The following is a 20,860-nucleotide window of genomic DNA, read 5'->3' on the forward strand; positions in this document are numbered from 1 at the left end:
CGCCCAGCGTGGGGCTCCAACCCACGACCCTGAAATTAAGAGTCTCATGCTGTACCGACTGAGCTAGCCGGGCTGCCTCGGTGAATACCTAGCGGGTAGCACGTCACACAGTACTCGTTTGGGTTGGGTGGTCCCATACAGAATCTCTCCATGCTGCATAATGTCTTCCTAACGTCACACTCGTCACGTACTTCACTTTTATTTCATAATCATTTCTGAGAGGTAAAGGAATTGCATGACAACATGCAGAGCTAGTGGCGTCAAAATTAACACTCATACTTGATGTGACTCAAAAGCCGAACGAGTTACTTTCCGACGTTGTTTTAGATGTGCAAGTGCCAGCCAAAACTCGCAGTGACGGCACTCTGCCGACCATTTCGCTAGTTAACACCGGACTTGTTGTGTGTGTTTCAAGCTCAAGAGCATCTCCAAGCAGAAAATGGTCAACAGCAACATTCAGACGGTTTCGTACTGCTGAATTGCTACATTAAAACGGTATGTATCTTTTTCAGAACTGGAAAAACACGAGCGTGACAGCATTCGAACCTGTAATCTTCAGATCCGAAGTCCGACGCCTTATCCATTAGGCCACACGGTCCCTGACGACCAAGTATAACTTGTATACGACTCATCTCGAAACGCTCACACCCCTGAGAATTTGTGTTTTCGTTCTACACAGCTGCTACCCCTTGCTCTTTCCCACCCATTAGTTACATTTAACCTCTTACGAGACCGACCAACTATAGACTGGGAAACAAGAACACAAACTTTGTGCATTCGGAATCGAAGGCAGGGCGTCCCTCGCCGCATTTGCTACGATGGCCATTTGCTACTTCTGCAGAAGCGGCGGCGGCGACGACGATGACGACGACGACGACGACGACCGCGAGAAGCTCTGAGATATGTGAGAAATGCATCTATAAAATGTAATTCAGACTGCCTCGTTCCACCTTATGCTGTACCGCTTTGGCAAATGCTTTATCTGCGCCATTCGCCTTAATCACATCTTAATAAAACGCGTTTCGCTAACTGTTCGTCATCACAGATACTGTTTGCTATACGGCCACGTCGCGCAACTGATTTCCAAAATTCGTCTTCCTCCTGTGAGGATGGAACTCACGACCCTGGTTTACTAGACCAGTGCTCTACCACTTTTTTCTTTTTTTTTTTTTTTTTGTATTCGCCTTAATCACGTCTGAGAGTAATTCTTAATAAAACGCCTGTCGCTAATTGTTCGTCATCACAGATACTGTTTGCTATACGGCCACGATGGGCAACTGATTTCCAAAATTCGTCTTCCTCCTGTGAGGATGGAACCCACGACCCCTGGTTTACTAGACCAGTGCTCTACCACTTTTTGTTTAATACTGGGTGAGAGCCAGGTATCCTAGCCACTTTTTTTTATTGACCCCTGGTTTACAAGACCAGTGCTCTGCCCCGTTTTTTCTTTTTTTTACCATTATTTTGTGTCGTTTTCGTCTGCCATTGTTTGAAAGTTAGGGGTGACAATCAGATTCAGGCCTACGGAAACAAAGCGGGCAGGGGTCGAAACCCGAGGCCTGGCCACGATGATTCCACCGTCCTCTTTCCGAATGGCACCTGTACAACGGCGTCGTAATTTCCCCTACTGTTTTGGTTCTTGGTCTTACGTTTGTTTCTCTTGTTCGCCCTAAAGGTCCACGTAAACTTCAGTCCAGGTGTAGAGAAGAATTTTACATAAAGGCGACAAAACCAGCTACAGTGTAAAAGAAATCGGCTCACACAGGTGACCTTAGCCAACACCCTCCCTTTCAAATGTCAGGCTAAGCATATTTGCAAAATCTTTAAGGAGTCCTGGCAAGCGCAATCGGTTCCAGTAAGCAGTAACGATGTACTGCCGAAACGTTAGGTGTTCATCCTCTTCATGACAACTATTGACAAAATGTACGAAGTGTCCAAGCAACCACATAACGGTATTGAGCTTCGTTCGCGGATAAAAGGAAGAATCGGGCCGTACGATGATGTCAATGGTATAAGCGGTTTCGGCAGTCCTAGTGACAAAAGCCAGTTGTTTCCTGAGCCAAAGCCAATTAGCAAGGTGCCCACTGCAGGTGAATCGATGCCTAAGTGTGTCCAGGAGACCACACCGAGTGCAGTTGTCCGTGTCAGAAAGACCAATACGGTGCAGTCGTACGTTGGTGGGGACCAAATTATTAATTACCCTATACCATGTGGACGCCACAGCCATTGAGTTGATCGGCAGACTAACATTCTTCCAGACGTTCCTCCAGGACACTGATGGAGACGCCAGTTCGATTGGATTGGGACCGGCCAGCCCCTCACAACGGGCAATCAAGCTCTTGGTCGTTGGCACCGGTCGTCGCAAGAAGACGTCACCGAGGTAACTAACCGCAATATAAAATTCCCGGACGTGTTTCAACTTAAAATTGAGGCGACCGACGTCGACAGGTGGAGCAAGGCTCTTCGGACGCAGAACAGTAAAAATTCTGGATGTAATTGAAGTCACTTCTTGCGTAACAATGAGAGTCGTACGGCGGACGTACAAGGCAGATGCCTTGCGAGTAATGTCAGTGAGGCCCAAGCCTCCGGAGATACGCGGTTTCGTCATAACCTCGTAACGCAACTTGAATAGATGACCCTTCCATATAAACCTGCTAGACAATTGGCGCAACCTTTTCGCCACCATTATGGGAAGTGGGATCAGCTGAGCAACATAATAGGCTTTACATAACACGTACGTGTCTAAAATTCTTACTTTTTGCAAAATGGCCGCAGAGCGCTGCTTATGGACCATCAGAGCCCCCTGTATCTTCTCGGTGACAGATTTCCAATTAAGAGCCGCCATTTTTATGGGACACCGATCAATGCTAATCCCCAATGAGGTATGGCGATCGACAAAAGTGGCCCAAGGGACATCAGCATCGCGAAACCCTCGAATATTAAGGAACTTACATTTACCCTGATTGAGACGCGCTCCAGAGACAACAGTATGCATCAACTGCCCCTTTCAACAATGTGATATCATCACGTTGACGGAGGAGAACAACGACATCGTCCGCGTACGCCTTAACAGTGTGCTTCCCACCAGAGAGGGTCATACCCTGAAGCTTGAAAGCAAGAGTCCGAAGCAGCGGTTCCAGGGACAATATGAATAGAGACATAGAGAGCGGAATACCCTGAGGTACCCCTCGGCGGATAGCAATGGGCGGCGTCAGCTGCCCATTGACTGACACCCGAGCAGTTATTCCCCTATACAAATTACCAAGAACACCACGTGATGAAGCGTTAAAACCTATTGTATCTAAAACACGATTTAAAAACACATGACTGACGTGATCAAAAGCCTTGTAAAAATCGAGGAAAGCAAAGGCACAATGAACGTTTGTAACCGCCGCAACCGAGACAACATCCCGATATTCGGCTACTGGGGTCAGAATAGATCTACCAGGAAAACAACATTGATGTGCACCAATCACACCCCGAAGCAGAGAAGACAATCGACTATTGAGCGCTCTAGCAGCTGTCTTGTAATCAAAGTTCAGCAATGTGAGCGGACGAAGATTGGCAGCAGATAAACGACCAGTGGACTCCGGAATTAAAACAATTTTCCCTACTTTAAAATCGGCTGGCACATCCATCCCCCTGACAATCTCATTTAAAATCTGCGTAAAAGTGCCACCCAAAAGAGGCCAAAAACGGAGATAAAATTCTTTAGGCAGGCCGTCTGGACCCGGCGATTTACCGGACGGAGAGCGAGGAATAAAATAGAAAACATCATCTACCTGGAACTCCCGGAGAAAGTCGCCGTTCGCGTCAGGCGTGATCGTCGCAGGAAGATCCTCAAGGACATCATCAGAAAGTGACGCACCAGAATCATCGGCAGAATAGAGACTAGCGTAATACTGATGAAGAGCATGCGTCATATCCTCCTGTGCAATAAGCTGTCGTCCATCATCCACCATGAGAGAAGAGATGAAGGTGCGACGACGTCGAGTCTGATGCCGCAGCAGGTGGTACAAAGAAGTCAGTTCACCTTCAACAAGAGAGTGAGATTTCGACTTTACTCGCAGACCATCCAACTGTCGTCGTTTGAGGGTCAAGAGCTTGGCTTTAATACGACGAACATCATGGATCCGCAGAGGAGAAGGACCCGCCGCGTCATACAGTTCACGCAGGACAGAGTAGTAAAATTCATACGTGTTCTTAAAATCACGCGCCCTTGCGGCACAGTAAAAAATCAAAGACTGACGAATCTTGGGCTTGGCAAACGCAGTCCACCAAACGAGCAAGGAGGGGTAACGCGGGACAGAGCGAAGACATCGCTCCCACACTGCACTTACAACTTCGTCAATGGCACTGTCGGCAAGGTGGGAAACATTTAACATCCACTGGGAACGATAAAGTTTTGCTGGTTGGTGACTAAGATTTACAGTTGCAGTAAAAGCACAATGGTCAGAAAAACTAGTAGGAATAACATCGACAGAAAGAATGTTATAACATAAAAAATCAGAGAAGTAGAATCTGACGAGTCTACTGCATGAGGACGCGGTAAAATACGTAAATATCACCAGGGTTGGATATTTGTGTTCCCAAACATCACGCAGGTGCATGGTACGAACCAAGTCATGTAAATCTCGGCAATAATTAAAATTGGGGGACTGGTCTTCAGGGCGTAAAACACAATTAAAATCGCCTCCGAGCAGGAGACTCCGAGGACTCTTGCGCAAAAGATAAATAAGCTCTTCCTTATAAAAGCGCGATCGAGCCACAGTGCGACACGAACCAGAGGGGGCATACAAAACAACTAGGCAGAGATCAAAAAGACGACAACCAATCCCACGGCCAGAGTCAAGGAATTCAATGTCAGTAACAGGAATACCTTCTCGAAAGAAAAGAGCAGTTCCTGTTGAATTATCCGGTGCGACATTAAAAACAGTTTGAAATCCAGGTAGAGAGAGATCAGAAAACAATACTTCCTGCAAAAATACTACGTCCGCACAGGAGTCGTAGAGAAACTGCCGCAAAGAGGCAATGCGAACGTCGGACTCAATACGGTTAACATTTAAGGTAAGAAAGGTGTATGCTTGAACCATGGAGAGAAAATCGAGAGAGGAAATCACCTACACCGACGCATCAACATCACAGTCCATAGCAGGGGAGACGGAGGCATCCGAGGGAAGGGGACTGCTACCCCCTTCCGCGGATCCCTTACGTTTCGGTTTTTTACGAACAGCATTGACGTTCGGCTGAACGCGCAACTTGCGTCGGCTGACGGGCAAGGAAGCGGCAGCAGCCGGTGACGTAGGAGGGTCAAGTTCTGTATCCGACACCACCCGCGCCGGTCCACAGTCAGGGTCCGGAGGCGCGGGGGAAACATCCGACGAAACGGACTGGTCTACACCAATACTAGCTTCCTGCAAACATGGACTACACGGAGGCGAAACGTGAGCAGGAAGCTCCGAAGCTGCTAAGTTGGAAGGAGGCGGAGCAGCTCCGCTGGCAGAGGTATGGGGCAGCGAAGCAGGAAGTTGTTGCGGCTCAACTTGTCGTGACAACGAAGTCGGTTCGGAAGGAGGCGCCAACAGGCCCGACCGACGAGCCGACTCGAGAGAAGCCGCGTCGGAAGCCGGAGGAGCGTCAGCAGCCGCTACCGGAACAGCTACTTCAGGGGAACAGGGAGCATCTACACTACTCTGTGGCTCGGAGGATGTCGGTCTCTCGGATTGGGGCATCTCGGGGAGATCCTCATCCGTACTATTTCCATCTTGTGCGCGACGCCGTTTATTATTCAAAAGCGGCACACCCACCTGAGGAACCGACGGAACAACATCAGATTTGGCACGTAAAGGAGGAAATTCTGTGTCAGGGGCGTGCAAAACCTGCGACTGGGCGCTACTACCACTGGACTGTTCGACACCAAGAGCAGAACCACCTGCAACGAGGTCAGCGACCGTTAACTTGCGACGCTGTTCGAGAGAATTTTTTAACACAAAAACCCTCCGCGGACAGTCGGTACGCACGTGGCCACTCTCATTACACAAGAAACAGGTGCCAACCTGACCACTATATGTTACATGGACACGATATCCACCGATCTGCAGGTGCGAGGGAATATTCTGCTTCACGTGCATTTCGACGGAACGAATACCACTGCAACACTGCAGACGATGTTGGCTGGACCAGCGTTCAAGGCGAATACTCTTAACATCACCATACTTGAGTAAACCCTCCTTAAGATACACATTATCCACCTCCGGCGGAAGGTTGTAAACACGAACACTGGTGTACGTAATGGAAGCATTTGAAAGCAGTACGGTACTGACAGAATCATCCCGATGCCGAAAGAGAACCTGATGACCAAATTTGGAAATAAATTTATCAACCTGAAGGGGGTCCATAAATTTAACAAAGAAAACATAGAGTTCTGTATCACAATATGCAGTGTGCACCTGATCCGAATTAATGCCAAAGGTATCTACTAACCAATCATGAATCTCAAGGGAACTAGGTTGCACATGGCGGGTGGACTTGTCGAAAGCAAAACTAACTGTAGCCTGACGAGGAATAACCTGAGACGACATTTTCAAAAACTACGCGGTCTAAACCGCTAAACAAAAACACTGAAATACACACAGAAAGTAACACAAGGAACGAAACAGCGACGGAGAAAAATTTACTGAAGGTACAACACTACACGTAAACAAACGATATCCCACTATACGTAACGCTACGGCGGAGCGGAAGACTAGGCACGTCCACACTGCACGGCGTCTGAAGCGGAACTGACCACTGAGCTAAAGAGGCGCGGCCTAGCAGTACTCTTGCGTACTTCGGCCTTACGGTCGCCTGCATCATCAGACTTCAGCTGACAACACTTCATATTAGCTTCTAATATTTGCAGCTATGGCGACCCATTACTGTTTGGCTACACATCTGACACTTAACCGATGTGCTCTCCAAACAACAACACTTGCATTTCAGAACATGTCTTTCACACATGTCTACAAAATCACCTTCACGTTCAAATACAGTTTCCTTGCGACTGACAGAGACGTAGGCAAAGTTTAAAGTTGCTATTTACATTATATCACGTTAATCAGAAAACGGTAATTTACATCTGCAGCGGAACAAAATTCCGTTCCGCCCAGCGTGGGTCTCGAACCCACAACACTGGGATTAAGAGTCTCACGCTCTACCGATTTAGCTAGCCGGCTGCCTCGGTTAATACCTGCCAGGTAGCACGCCACACAGTACTCGTTTGGGTTGGGTGGTCCCATACAGATTCTCTCCATGCTGCCTAATGTTTTCCTAACGTCACACTCGTCACGTACTTAACTTTTATTTCATAATCATTTCTGAGAGGTAAACTAATTGCATGACAACATGCAGAGCTAGTGGCGTCAAAATTAACACACATACTTGATGTGACTCAAAAGCCGAACGATTTACTTTCCGCCGTTGTTTTAGATGTGCAAGTGCCAGTCAAAACTCGCGGTGACGGCACCCTGCCGACCATTTCGCTAGTTAACACCGGTCTTGTTGTGTGTGTTTCAAGCTCAAGAGCAACTCCAAGCAAAAAATGGTCAACAGCAACATTCAGACGGTTTCTTACTGCTCAATTGCTACATTAAAACGGTATGTTTCTTTTTCAGAACTGGAAAAACACGAGCGTGACAGCATTCAGATCCGAAGTCCGACGCCTTATCCATTAGGCCACACGGTCACTGACGACCAACTATAACTTGTATACGACTCATCTCGTAACGCTCACACCCTGAGGAATTGTGTTTTCGTTCTGCACAGCCGCTGCCCCTTGCTCTTTCCCACCCATTCGTTACATTCAACCTCTTACGAGACCGACCAGATATAGACTGGGAAACAAGACCACACACTTTGTGCATTCGGAATCGAAGGCAGGGCGTCCCTCGCCGCATTTGCTACGATGGCCATTTGTTACTTCTGCAGACGCGGTGGCGACGACGACGACGACGACGACCGCGAGAGGCTCTGAGATATGTGAGAAATACATCTATAAAATGTAATTCTGATTGCCTCGTCCCACCTTATGCTTTACCGCTTTGGCAAATGCTTTATCTAAAACATAAGGTGGGACGAGGCAGTCAGAATTACATTTTATGCTTTACCGCATTGGCAAATGCTTTACCTGTCTGACGTGGATCTGTCTGGCGTGGGACCTGTCGTTTCGCGGTGCGTTTTTTTTTTGGCGTGGGCCAGTCCTCGCCGGCGCCCCATAAGGCACAGAGGTTCGCACTGGGGCGTATCGCTTCCAGTCGGACGTGCCCACAGGGGAAGTGATGCGTCATATATAGCCTCTCCTTCTCAAGTTGCTCTTTCCGCCTTCAAGTGGTGCCGGACGTTAAGCTTGGCATTTCTCGGGCTTGCCGGGGTGTGCCTTGCGACAAAAGGAAGAGCTGCCACCCAACCCGATGCGAAAGCGAAGGGTGCGTGGCACAGGGGGAGCAGTGTCGAGAGACGAACATCTGTCCCTTTAGTTCGCAGGGCCCAGACCAGCAGGAGCTCTGAATGCCGGCGACTTCGTTCGTCGGCGTGGGATCGCGGCGCGAGTCGGCAAGGGCGCTTCGCCGCGCCCCTGGGTAACCGGGGCGTGTTCTGCCAAACCCAGGAGGTGGTGACACCGCCTGGGCCCGGTTAACTGGGTCCAGACCGCCGAACGTCTGGGGGACCGGCCCGCCACCTGAGTAGGAGTGGGTCCTTGGCCGAAAGGTGGAAACTCGTGCTAGTAGGCAGCGAAGGGCGAGAGGTGCATCCGCCTCTCCAGAGTGCGGGGTGCAGTTGCCGAGGAGCGTCGCGTGGAATCGCCGATGACGGAGCCATCGATGGGGACCAGTGCGCTGGCAACGGCGTGCTGAACCCGGCAGTTCGAGAGGGCCCTTGACCTTGGGGCGAGGTCGGTGGGCGAGCTGCAAGAAGTCCCCCCCCCCCATGCCAGAGGAGCCGGTCCAGGGTAAGAGACGGGCTCCCACCTTTTTTTTATATCACTCGTAAATCATGGCGACGGCAGTTATGAGTGATTTGAGTGCGCCTCAACGTGCGTCTACTGCGGCTGATCCCTCTCCTCAGGACGAGCTGGGACAGGTCGAGAATGAGACAGTTATGCAAAGGCTTGCCAGAATAACTACGCTCATGGAGCAATCTGTAAAAAATGGCAAGATCAGCCAAGCCGGAATGTCAGCCATTAAAAATGAATTGGCAGCTTGGGCCATCGTCCATGCAAAACTAGAAGGAAGGCTAGAAGAACTAGTAAAAGAAAACAACAGACTAAGAAAGCAGCCAGTGAAAACTTGGGCGGCAGTGGCAGCGCAAGCTCCCACCAACCCCAACACCACCAGAGAGACTATAGACAAGGTAACTAAGAGGCCAGATACGGCAGTCTTTTTGAGAACACTTCCTGGACAAGACACAAGCATAAAGAAAATACAGGAGTTATTCACGAAAACCGTGGACCCTGTGAAGGAAGAAATAAAGATAAAGAGAATCAAACCGAGTAGGAATTCAGTCATCGTAGAAGTTGCCTCGGAAGAGCATAAAGAAAAGCTGTTGAAGAACCAAAAGCTGAACTCAGTGGTGAAATGTGAGCCACCAAGAGAAATAAATCCTCTCGTCATACTTTATGACGCGCCATCTATTATGATGAACGAAGAGCTGTCAGAGACAATCAGGGCACAAAATTTTGAGCACTTAAGCGTTGAAGAATTTAATAATTGTTTTAAACTTAGATTTAAAACGGGTCCACGAGGTCGTGATGTTGTACATCATGTCGCTGAAGTGACAGCACAGATGTGGAAGAATATCACAACAATGGGCAGGATCTATGTTGGCTTCCATGCCATCAACACTAGAGACTATGTCGTGGTACCTCGTTGCCACAACTGTGGTGACCTGGACCACATTCTCAGGCTGTGCACCAGGGAGCCGGCGTGCACCAAGTGCGGAGAAAGTGGCCATAATCGCAAGGTCTGTAAAGGTACACAAATCTGCATACCATGCAAAAGCAGAGGGAAGAAGTCTTGTGGAGCCGTAGGTCGGAATTGCCCAGAATACAGAATGTTGGAACAAAGATTAATCTCCAGAACTGATTATGGCTGAACTCGGCATACCGAACAGGATGCCGAAGCATAAGTCCCCGAGCAAGAGGAGGAGGGACGCTATGAGGGCAAGTAAATTCAAGTTATTTCTGAGGTCACTTACGGGCGCCGAAAAAACTGAAACAACAGATATAGCCATTCAAACTGAGCCCCAAAGGGTGAACATAGCAATACAAACAGATCTCCCTATAGCAGCAGCTCCCTCCTCTGAAAGCCGGGGAGCAGAGCCGATAAAACATCAGAAACGGCAAGGGCATCCTGCGGCCATAACAGTCTCTGGAGAGAAACAGAACAAGCATGAGAAACCGATTCAAGAAAATGAAGTAACTAGCTCCAGCATAAATTCTACCGAACAGAGTACTCCAGTGGTCAGATTGCCACCTGTGGATCCTGTGAGGGTCTACCCTAATTTGGAATATACTATGCAGCTAGCAAGACTTGAACAGCCGGCTACCCTGACCACAGCCCTGAGACATGTGGTTCGTGTAGGACATGAAGAAGGAAGAAGGGTAACCTTCTCGGTGATGGAGGCTGTTGACAGAATCCAACTAAAATCAGTGAATCTCCCCACCGACTTCGGAGCCCTGCGGGACCTGCTACGAAAAGTCTTCGAAAGGAGAGGGGAGAAATTCGACTTAGACGACATTTACGAGCAGGCAGTTCTAGCCAATGGAAGAATTGCATTTGACTGGTCTAAAACCTGGCCAAATGACCGCAAACATACATACTTCCCTTGATGACAAAGTTTAACATAGGACAACTAAATACACATAACAGCCGACTCGTAATGCAGGAACTCCGAAGGGAGGTGGAGGAGAGGAGATTAGATGTGCTCTGTCTACAGGAGCCATACTCCCAAGCTGGAAAGGTCGCTTTTGCTGCCGCAACATGGCAGATAATTAGTAAAGGAGAAGTCCCGAAAGCGGCGATAATAATAACAAATAAGCTCCTGAGAGTCACCACGCTCTCTCAATTCACAACTACCCACTGCAACGTCGTGGAGTTGCATTCCCCAACTGGAATCGTCTTCATAATAAACATGTACTTTCAGTACAGTGATAATATTGAAACACACTTAGATCACCTAACGAGAGTGACCACGCCGTTGCGTTGAGAAAGTTGATAATTACAGCTGACATAAATGCCAAATCCCCCCTGTGGTACAGTGGCACACGAGATGCAAATGGTGAGAAGGTAGAAGAATATATTATGGCAACACAACTTGTGGTGGCTAATAGGCCGGGCAATCCTCCTACCTACACGGCGGGAGGAAGACAAGGGAGAAATATTGACGTAACTCTAACAACACCGAATGTTACAAACATACTCCAAAATTGGAAGGTAATAGGGAATGGCACCACAAGCGACCATAATTTAAAAACTTTCGCCATAGGGGATAGAGAGTGCCGCTGGGCCATGGGGTGGGAATTGCAATATAACTTTAATAGAGCAGATTGGGAGCGGCTAGCGAGGGAGTGCGAAATTCCTCCTTTACCGGGAGGGGACGCACAACAAGATATAGACGTAAACGACAGAACTGACGACATAGTGACCGCCATAACTAGAGCGGTGAGGGCTGCTGTACCAACACACGCGAGACAGATGGCGGCCTCTCCGTCACCATGGACGCCTGAACTAGAGGAATTGCGTCAGTCTGTCAGAAGGCTAAGGAGGTACTACCAGCGCAGTGTCGTCTGGCAGGAGAAACAAAGATGGCAGTTGCGGTATAGTGAGGCCAAGCAACAGTTCCAAAAGGAACTACGCGAGGTCAGGATGCGGAGCTGGGAACGCTACGTGCTCAGTCAACTTGTGCTGGATCCATGGGGACTTCCCTACAAGTTAGTGAGGGAAAAGATCCGCTCTCCTATGGTGCTATCAACTGTCAGGCACGGGGGCGGGATGACGGAGTCCTGGCAGGAAACTGCTGGGGTCCTCCTCCAGTCCCTGTTGCCTGATGACTATGCGGACGGGGAAACTGAAGCACAGCGGCAACTGCGAGAGGAGGATCAAGTGCAATATAACAACGATGCAGCGGTCTACCCCTTCTCGGAAGAGGAGGTGGCGGCACACATAAAATCTCTCAAAAGAGGGAAAGCTCCTGGGCCAGACGGAATTGTGGCGGAGGTGGTGCAATTCCTGGCCCCCTAGCTGGTTGCGCCATTAACGCATTTATATAATGAATGCCTAAGGCAACAACAGTTCCCAAGGAGATGGAAAAAGGCAAATGTTGTCATTATAAAGAAAGGACAAGATAAAGATCCAGCGGAAGTGAAGTCATACAGGCCAATCTGCCTGTTGGACTTGCTTGGTAAAATATTAGAGAAGTTGCTGGCTGACAGGCTGGCGGCACACAGAGTTTTGTGCGGGATGAGCAGCAGGCAATTCGGTTTCAGGCCGGGGCGATCGGCATCTGATGCAATCGCCCTAGCAGCCGAGGTCTGCGGCTCAACCCCGCATAAATACGTGGTGGGCATCATGGTGGACATCAGTGGCGCCTTTGACAACCTGTGGTGGCCTTCGCTCTTCTCCTGCTTGCGGGAGAAAGAGTGTCCAGGGCCGCTATATGGTTGCCTGAGGAGCTATTGCGAGGAACGAGAGGTCTGGCTATCATCCTCTAGCGAGAGAGTTAGTAAGGTGATCACGAAAGGATGTCCCCAGGGATCGGTCCTTGGACCGCTTTTTTGGGACATCCATATGGAGCCTTTATTGGACAACCTACAACAATGCGAGGATGTGCTAGAGGTGATAGCCTATGCAGATGACCTCCTCCTGTTGGTCGATGGCCGGAGCCGAGATGACATTGAACCTAAGATAGAAAGGGCCATAGACTAACTTCAACAGTGGTGCCACACCACCAAAATGACAGTCTCACCAAGTAAGTCAACTTACTTACTGCTGAAAGGACAACTAACCAGGAACCCGACAGTTAGAATCGACAGTTCACCAGTATTACGAAGACGTGACACACGATACTTAGGAGTCATCATTGATGAGAAATGGAACTTCGGGAGGCACATTGAAACCGTAACCCAAAAGGCCCTACAAATTATAAATAATCTCATTTCCATAGGACACAAAAGATTTCACCTCCCTCCACACCTCATTAAACTATATCATAATAGTATCTTAACCTCAGTGGTGGGTTACGGCTCGGGAGTCTGGGCGCACAGACTCACGAGGGTTGTGCCTGCCATGGCAGTGAGAAGGGTGCAAAGAAGTATGATATTACGATCTGTGGGGGCTTATAGAACGTCTCCAGGGGGGGCCCTGTTAGTCATAATGGGGCTCTGCCCACTAGATATAAAGATAAGGGAGCAAACAGCCTGGTATTGGGCAAAAAAGGGGAATCAAGGCAAAATTGAAGACATTATGGGGGTGAGGGTGGCAAATAAGAGGGAAATTATGAGAAGGGGAGAAGAATTATGGCAGGGGACTTGGGAAACGGAGGAAACCGGACGTAGAACTTTTCAGTTCATTCCGGACGTGAGGGAACGCTTGCAAATGAAGTATTTTGAGCCAACAAGGGGATTGATCCACTTTCTCACTGGACATGGACCCAACCCGACATACCTATGTCGGTTTGGGAAGAAGGCAACGCCCGCGTGTGAATGTGGCGTTCCGGAAGGTACTCCTGAACATGTGATCTACGAGTGTCCTCTCTTCAATGATGTTGCAACCACACTCCGAGACAGACTACCAAACCAAGACACATACCAACTTCTAAGACGCGAAGATACCTTTCAACTGCTTAACACTCTGGCAAACGAGGTATCACGTAAGGTGTTGATGGAATATCTGAGGGACATGAATTAAAATAAACTCAGAAATATACACCGATTTCGTCTGGATCCCTGTTCCCATACCGCCTGGGCGCGGACTGGCCGACTTTCCACCATAGTTGGGATCCGCCGCGTGCAGGAATAGGGGGAGTAGGGGTCAACTCTGCCAAAATGGAAAGCACCGGATTTGACTTAGGATAAGCTTAGTTTGTAGGAATTAGACTAGGATATTTACGTTTAGGAAAGTGCAGCGAAATAACATCTTGGCCTGCCCAGTGCCAGGGGCATGCTCTTCGGGTTTAGCTCGAAGAGCAAGGCAATTATCAGTAGGTTTATACTCTCTGTTGGCACATATGTGACGCTGCAGATGTTAGAACTTAGTGATAAGAAGTAGTATTTAATTGTAGGTATAGACAATAATATTAGTGGTGCCCATTATTGTGAAACACCTGTAGCTCACTTACAATTTAGAATTAAGAGCTGCATATTTGTAATAATCATTGTATTATAATACAGGCCCACTAATCAACTAAGGGAGTGGGTTATTATATATAACTATTATTGATGTTGAAATAAAGTTAAAAAAAAAATGCTTTATCTGCGCCATCCGCCTTAATCACATCTGAGAGTAATTCTTAGTAAAACGCCTGTCGCTAATTGTTCGTCATCACAGATACTGTTGGCTATACGGCCACGACGCGAAACTGATTTCCAAAATTCGTCTTCCTCCTTTGACGATGGAACTTACCACCCCTGGTTTACTACACCAGTGCTCTACCACTGAGCTAAAGGGTCGCGGCCTAGCGGTATTCTTGCGTACTTGGGCCATACGGTCGCCTGCATCATCAGACTTCAGCTGACATCACTTCATATTACCTTCTAATATTTGCAGCTATGGCGACCCATTACTGCTTGGCTACACATCTGACACGTAACCGATGTGCTCTCCAAACAACAACACTTGCATTTCAGAACATGTCTTTCACACATGTCTACAAAATCACCTTCACCTTCAAATACAGTTTCCTTGCGACTGACAGAGACGTAGGCAAAGGTTATAGTTGCTATTTACATTATATCACGTTAATCAGAAAAACGGTAATTTACATCTGCAGCGGAACAAAATTCCGTTCCGCCCAGCGTGTGGCTCGAACCCACAACCCTGGGATTAAGAGTCTCACGCTCTACCGACTCAACTATCCGGCTGCCTCGGTTAATACCTGCCGGGTAGGAAGTCACACAGCACTCGTTTGGATTTGGTGGACCCATACAGAATCTCTCCATGCTGCCTAATGTTTTCCTAACGTTACACTCGTCACGTAGTTCACTCTTATTTCATAATCATTTCTGAGAGGTAAAGGAATTGCATGACAACATGCAGAGCTAGTGGCGTCAAAAATAACACACATACTTGATGTGACTCAAAATCCGAACGAGTTACTTTCCGACGTTGTTTTAGATGTGCAAGTGCCAGTCAAAACTCGCGGTGACGGCACCCTGCCGACCATTTCGCTGGTTAACACCGGTCTTGTTGTGTGTGTTTCAAGCTCAAGAGCAAACACTAGATCGCGTGTTCAACAGCAACATTCAGACGGTTTCGTACTGCTCAATTGCTACATTAAAACGGTATGTTTCTTTTTCAGAACTGGAAAAACACGAGCGTGACAGCATTCAAACCTGTAATCTTCAGATCCGAAGTCCGACGCCTGATCCATTAGGCCACACGGTCACTGACGCCCAACTATAACTTGTATATGACTCATCTCGAAACGCTCACACCCTGAGGAATTGTGTTTTCGTTCTGCACAGCCGCTGCCCCTTGCTCTTTCCCACCCATTCGTTACATTCAACCTCTTACGAGGCCGACCAAATATAGACTGGGAAACAAGACCACACACTTTGTGCATTCGGAGTCGAAGGCAGAGCGTCCCTCGCCGCATTTGCTACGATGGCCATTTGCTACTTCTGCAGAAGCGGCGGCGGCGGCGACAACGACGACGACCGCGAGAGGCTCTGGGATATGTGAGAAATACATCTATAAAATGTAATTCAGACTACATCATCCCACCTTATGCTGTACCGCTTTGGCAAATGCTTTATCTGCACCATTCGCCTTAATCACATCTGAGAGTAATTCTTAATAAAACGCTTGTCGCTAATTGTTCGTCATCACAGATACTGTTTGCTATACGGCCACGACGCGAAACTGATTTCCAAAATTCGTCTTCCTCCTCTGAGGACGGAACTTACCACCCCTGGTTTACTACACCAGTGCTCTACCACTGAGCTAAAGGGGCGCGGCCTAGCGGTATTCTTCCGTACTTCGGCCATACGGTCGCCTGCATCATCAGACTTCAGCTGACAACACTTCGTATTACCTTCTCATACTTGCAGCTATGGCGACCCATTACTGCTTGGCTACACATCTGACACGTAACCGATGTGCTCTCCAAACAACAACACTTGCATTTCAGAACATGTCTTTCACACATGTCTACAAAATCACCTTCACCTTCAAATACAGTCTCCTTGCGACTGACAGAGACGTAGGCAAATGTTAAAGTTGCTATTTACATTATATCACGTTAATCAGAAAAACGGTAATTTACATCTGCAGCGGAACAAAATTCCGTTCCGCCCAGCGTGTGGCTCGAACCCACAACCATGGGGTTAATACTCTTACACTCTACCGACGTAGCTATCCGTCTGCCTCGGTTAATACCTGTCGGGTAGCAAGTCACACATTACTCGTTTGGGTTGGGTGGTCCCATACAGAATCTCTCCATGCTGAATAATGTTTTCCTAACGTCACACTCGTCACGTACTTCACTCTTATTTCATAATCATTTCTGAGAGGTAAAGGAATTGCATGACAACATCCAGAGCTAGTGGCGTCAAAATTAACACACATACTTGATGTGACTCAAAAGCCGAACGAGTTACTTTCCGCCGTTGTTTTAGATGTGCGTGTGCCAGTCAAAACTCGCGGTGACAGCACCCTGCCGACCATTTCGCTGGTTAACACCGGTCTTGTTGTGTGTGTTTCAAGCTCAAGAGCAACTCCAAGCAAAAAATGGTCAACAGCAACATTCAGACGGTTTCGTACTGCTCAATTGCTACAATAAAACTGTATGTTTCTTTTTCAGAACTGGAAAAACACGAGCGTGACAGCATTCGAACTTGTAATCATCAGATCCGAAGTCCGACGCCTGATCCATTAGGCCACACAGTCACTGACGACCAACTATAACTTGTATACGACTCCTCTCGAAACGCTCACACCCTGTGGAATTGTGTTTTCGTTCTGCACAGCCGCTGCCCCTTGCTCTTTCCCACCCATTCGTTACATTCAACCTCTTACGAGACCGACCAAATATAGACTGGGAAACAAGACCACACGCTTCGTGCTTTCGGAATCGAAGGCAGGGCGTCCCTCGCCGCATTTGCTATGATGGCCATTTGCTACTTCGGCAGAAGTGGCGGCGGCGACGACGACGACGACAGGCTCTGAGATATGTGAGAAATACATCTATAAAATGTAATTCAGACTGCCTCGTCCCACCTTATGCTGTACTGCTTTGGCAAATGCTTTATCTACGCCATTCGCCTTAATCACATCTAGGAGTAATTCTTAATAAAACGCCTTTCGCTAACTGTTCGTCATCTCAATTACTGTTTGCTATACGGCCACGACGCGAAACTGATTTCCAAAATTCGTCTTCCTCCTCTGAGGATGGAACTTACCACCGCTGGTTTACTACCCCAGTGCTCTACCACTGAGCTAAAGAGGCGCGGCCTAGCGGTACTCTTGCGTACTTCGCCCTTACGGTCGCCTGCATCATCAGACTTCAGCTGACTACACTTCATATTAGCTTCTAATATTTGCAGTTATGGAGACCCATTACTGCTTGGCTACACATCTGACACGTAACCGATGTGCTCTCCAAACAACAACACTTGCATTTCAGAACATGTCTTTCACACATGTCTACAAAATCACCTTCACCTTCAAATACAGTTTCCTTGCGACTGACAGAAACGTAGGCAAAGGTTAAAGTTGCTATTTACATTATATCACGTTAATCAGAAAAACGGTAATTTACATCTGCAGCGGAACAAAATCCCGTTCCGCCCAGCGTTGGGCTCGAACCCACAACCCTGGGAATAAACAGTCTCACGCTCTTCCGACTTAGCTAGCCGGCTGCCTCGACCAATACCTGCCGAGTAGCAAGTCACACAGTACTCGTTTGGGTTGGGTGGTCCAATACAGAATCTCTCCAGGCTGCCTAAACTTTTCCTAACGTCACACTCGTCACGTACTTCACTTTTATTTCATAATCATTTCTGAGAGGTAAAGGAATTGCATGACAACATGCAGAGCTAGTGGCGTCAAAATTAACACACATACTTGATGTGACTCAAAAGCCGAACGAGTTACTTTCCGACGTTGTTTTAGATGTGCAAGTGCCAGTCAAAACTCGCGGTGACGGCACCCTGCCGACCATTTCGCTAGTTAACACCGGTCTTGTTGTGTGTTTCAAGCTCAAGAGCAACTCCAAGCAAAAAATGGTCAACAGCAAAATTCTGACGGTTTCGTACTGCTCAATTGCTACATTAAAACGGTATGTTTCTTTTTCAGAACTGGAAAAACACGAGCGTGACAGCATTCGAACCTGTAATCATCAGATCCGAAGTCCGACGCCTGATCCATTAGGCCACACTGTCACTGACAACCAACTATAACATGTATACGACTCATCTCGAAACGCTCACACCCTGAGGAATTGTGTTTTCATTCTGCACAGCCGCTGCCCCTTGCTCTTTCCCACCCATTCGTTACATTCAACCTCTTACGAGACCGACCAAATATAGACTGGGAAACAAGACCACAAACTTTGTGCATTCGGAATCGAAGGCAGGACGTCCCTCGCCGCATTTGCTACGATGGCCATTTGCTACTTCTGCAGAAGCGGCGTCGGCGACGACGACGACGACGACGACGACGACCGCGAGAGGCTCTGAGATATGTGAGAAATACATCTATAAAATGTAATTCAGACTGCCGCGTCCCAATTTATGCTGTACCGCTTTGGCAAATGCTTTATCTGCGCCATTCGCCTTAATCTCATCTGAGAGTAATTCTTAATAAAACGCCTGTCGCTAATTGTTCGTCATCACAGATACTGTTTGCTATACGGCCACGACGCGAAACTGATTTCCAAAATTCGTCTTCCTCCTCTGAAGATGGAACTTACCACCCCTGGTTTAACTACTCCAGTGCTCTACCACTGAGCTGAAGAGGCGCGGCCTAGCGGTACTCTTGCGTATTTCGGCCTTACGGTCACCTGTATCATCAGACTTCAGCTGACAACACTTCATATTAGCTTCTAATATTTGCAGCTATGGCGACCCATTACTGCTTGGCTACACATCTGACACGTAACCGATGTGCTCTCCAAACAACAACACTTGCATTTCAGAACATGTCTTTCACACATGTCTACAAAATCACCTTCACCTTCAAATACAGTTTCCTTGCGACTGACAGAGACGTAGGCAAAGTTTAAAGTTGCTATTTACATCATACCATTTATACAGAAAAACGGTAATTTACATCTGTAGCGGAACAAAATTCCGTTCCGCCCAGCGTGGGGCTCGAACACACAACCCTGGGATTGAGAGTCTCAAGCTCTACCGACTTAGGTAGCCGGCTGCCTCGGTTAATACCTGCCGGATAGCAAGTCACACAGTACTCTCTTGGGTTAGGTGGTCCCATACAGAAACTCTCCATGCTGCCTACTGTTTTCCTAACGTCACACTCGTCACGTTCTTCACTCTTATTTCATAATCATTTCTGAGAGGTAGAGGAATTGCATGACAACATGCAGAGCTAGTGGCGTCAAAATTAACACACATACTTGATGTGACTCAAAAGCCGAACGAGTTACTTTCCGACGTTGTTTTAGATGTGCAAGTGCGAGTCAAAACTCGCGGTGACGGCACCCTGCCGACCATTTCGCTAGTTAACACCGGTCTTGTTTTGTGTGTTTCAATCTCAAGAGCAACTCCAAGCAAGAAATGGTCAACAGCAACATTCAGACGGTTTCGTACAGCTCAATTGCTACATTAAAACGGTATGTTTCTTTTTCAGAACTGGAAAAACAGGAGCTTGACAGCATTCGAACCTGTAATCTTCAGATCCGAAGTCCGACGCCTTATCCATTAGGCCACACGGTCACTGACGACCAACTATAACTTGTATACGACTCATCTCGAAACGCTCACACCCTGAGGAATTGTGTTTTCGTTCTGCACAGCCGCAGCCCCTTGCTCTTTCCCACCCATTCGTTACATTCAACCTCTTACGAGACCGACCAAATATAGACTGGGAAACAAGACCACACACTTTGTGCATTCGGAATCGAAGACAGGGCGTCCTTCGCCGCATTTGCTACGATGGCCATTTGCTACTTCAGCCGAAGCGGCGGCGCCGGCGACAACGACGACGACGACCGCGAGAGGCTCTGAGATATGTGAGAAATACATCTATAAAATGTAATTCAGACTGCCTCGTCCCACCTTAGGCTGTACCGCTTTGGCAAATGCTTTATCTGCGCCATTCGCCTTAATCACATCTGAGAGTAATTCTTAATAAAACGCCTGTCGCTAATTGTTCGTCATTACAGATACTGTTTGCTACACGGCCACGACGCGAAACTGATTTCCAAAATTCGTCTTCCTCCTCTGACGATGGAACTTACCACCCCTGGTTTACTACACCAGTGCTCTACCACTGAGCTAAAGGGTCGCGGCCTAGCGGTATTCTTGCGTACTTCGGCCATACGGTCGCCTGCATCATCAGACTTCAGCTGACAACACTTCATATTACCTTCTAATATTTGCAGCTATGGCGACCCATTACTGCTTGGCTACACATCTGACACGTAACCGATG

General features: G+C 48.0%; 1 non-coding gene across 1 annotated transcript; it reads right to left on the minus strand.

Annotated features, from left to right (window-relative positions):
* Nucleotides 1–73, minus strand: Trnak-cuu (transfer RNA lysine (anticodon CUU)). The gene has a single exon. It is a non-coding gene; the product is annotated as a tRNA-Lys (tRNA).
* Nucleotides 74–20,860: the final 20,787 nt, after the last annotated feature.

This window comes from Schistocerca gregaria, unplaced genomic scaffold (assembly GCF_023897955.1).
Source record: "Schistocerca gregaria isolate iqSchGreg1 unplaced genomic scaffold, iqSchGreg1.2 ptg000350l, whole genome shotgun sequence".
Classification (NCBI taxonomy): domain Eukaryota; kingdom Metazoa; phylum Arthropoda; class Insecta; order Orthoptera; family Acrididae; genus Schistocerca; species Schistocerca gregaria.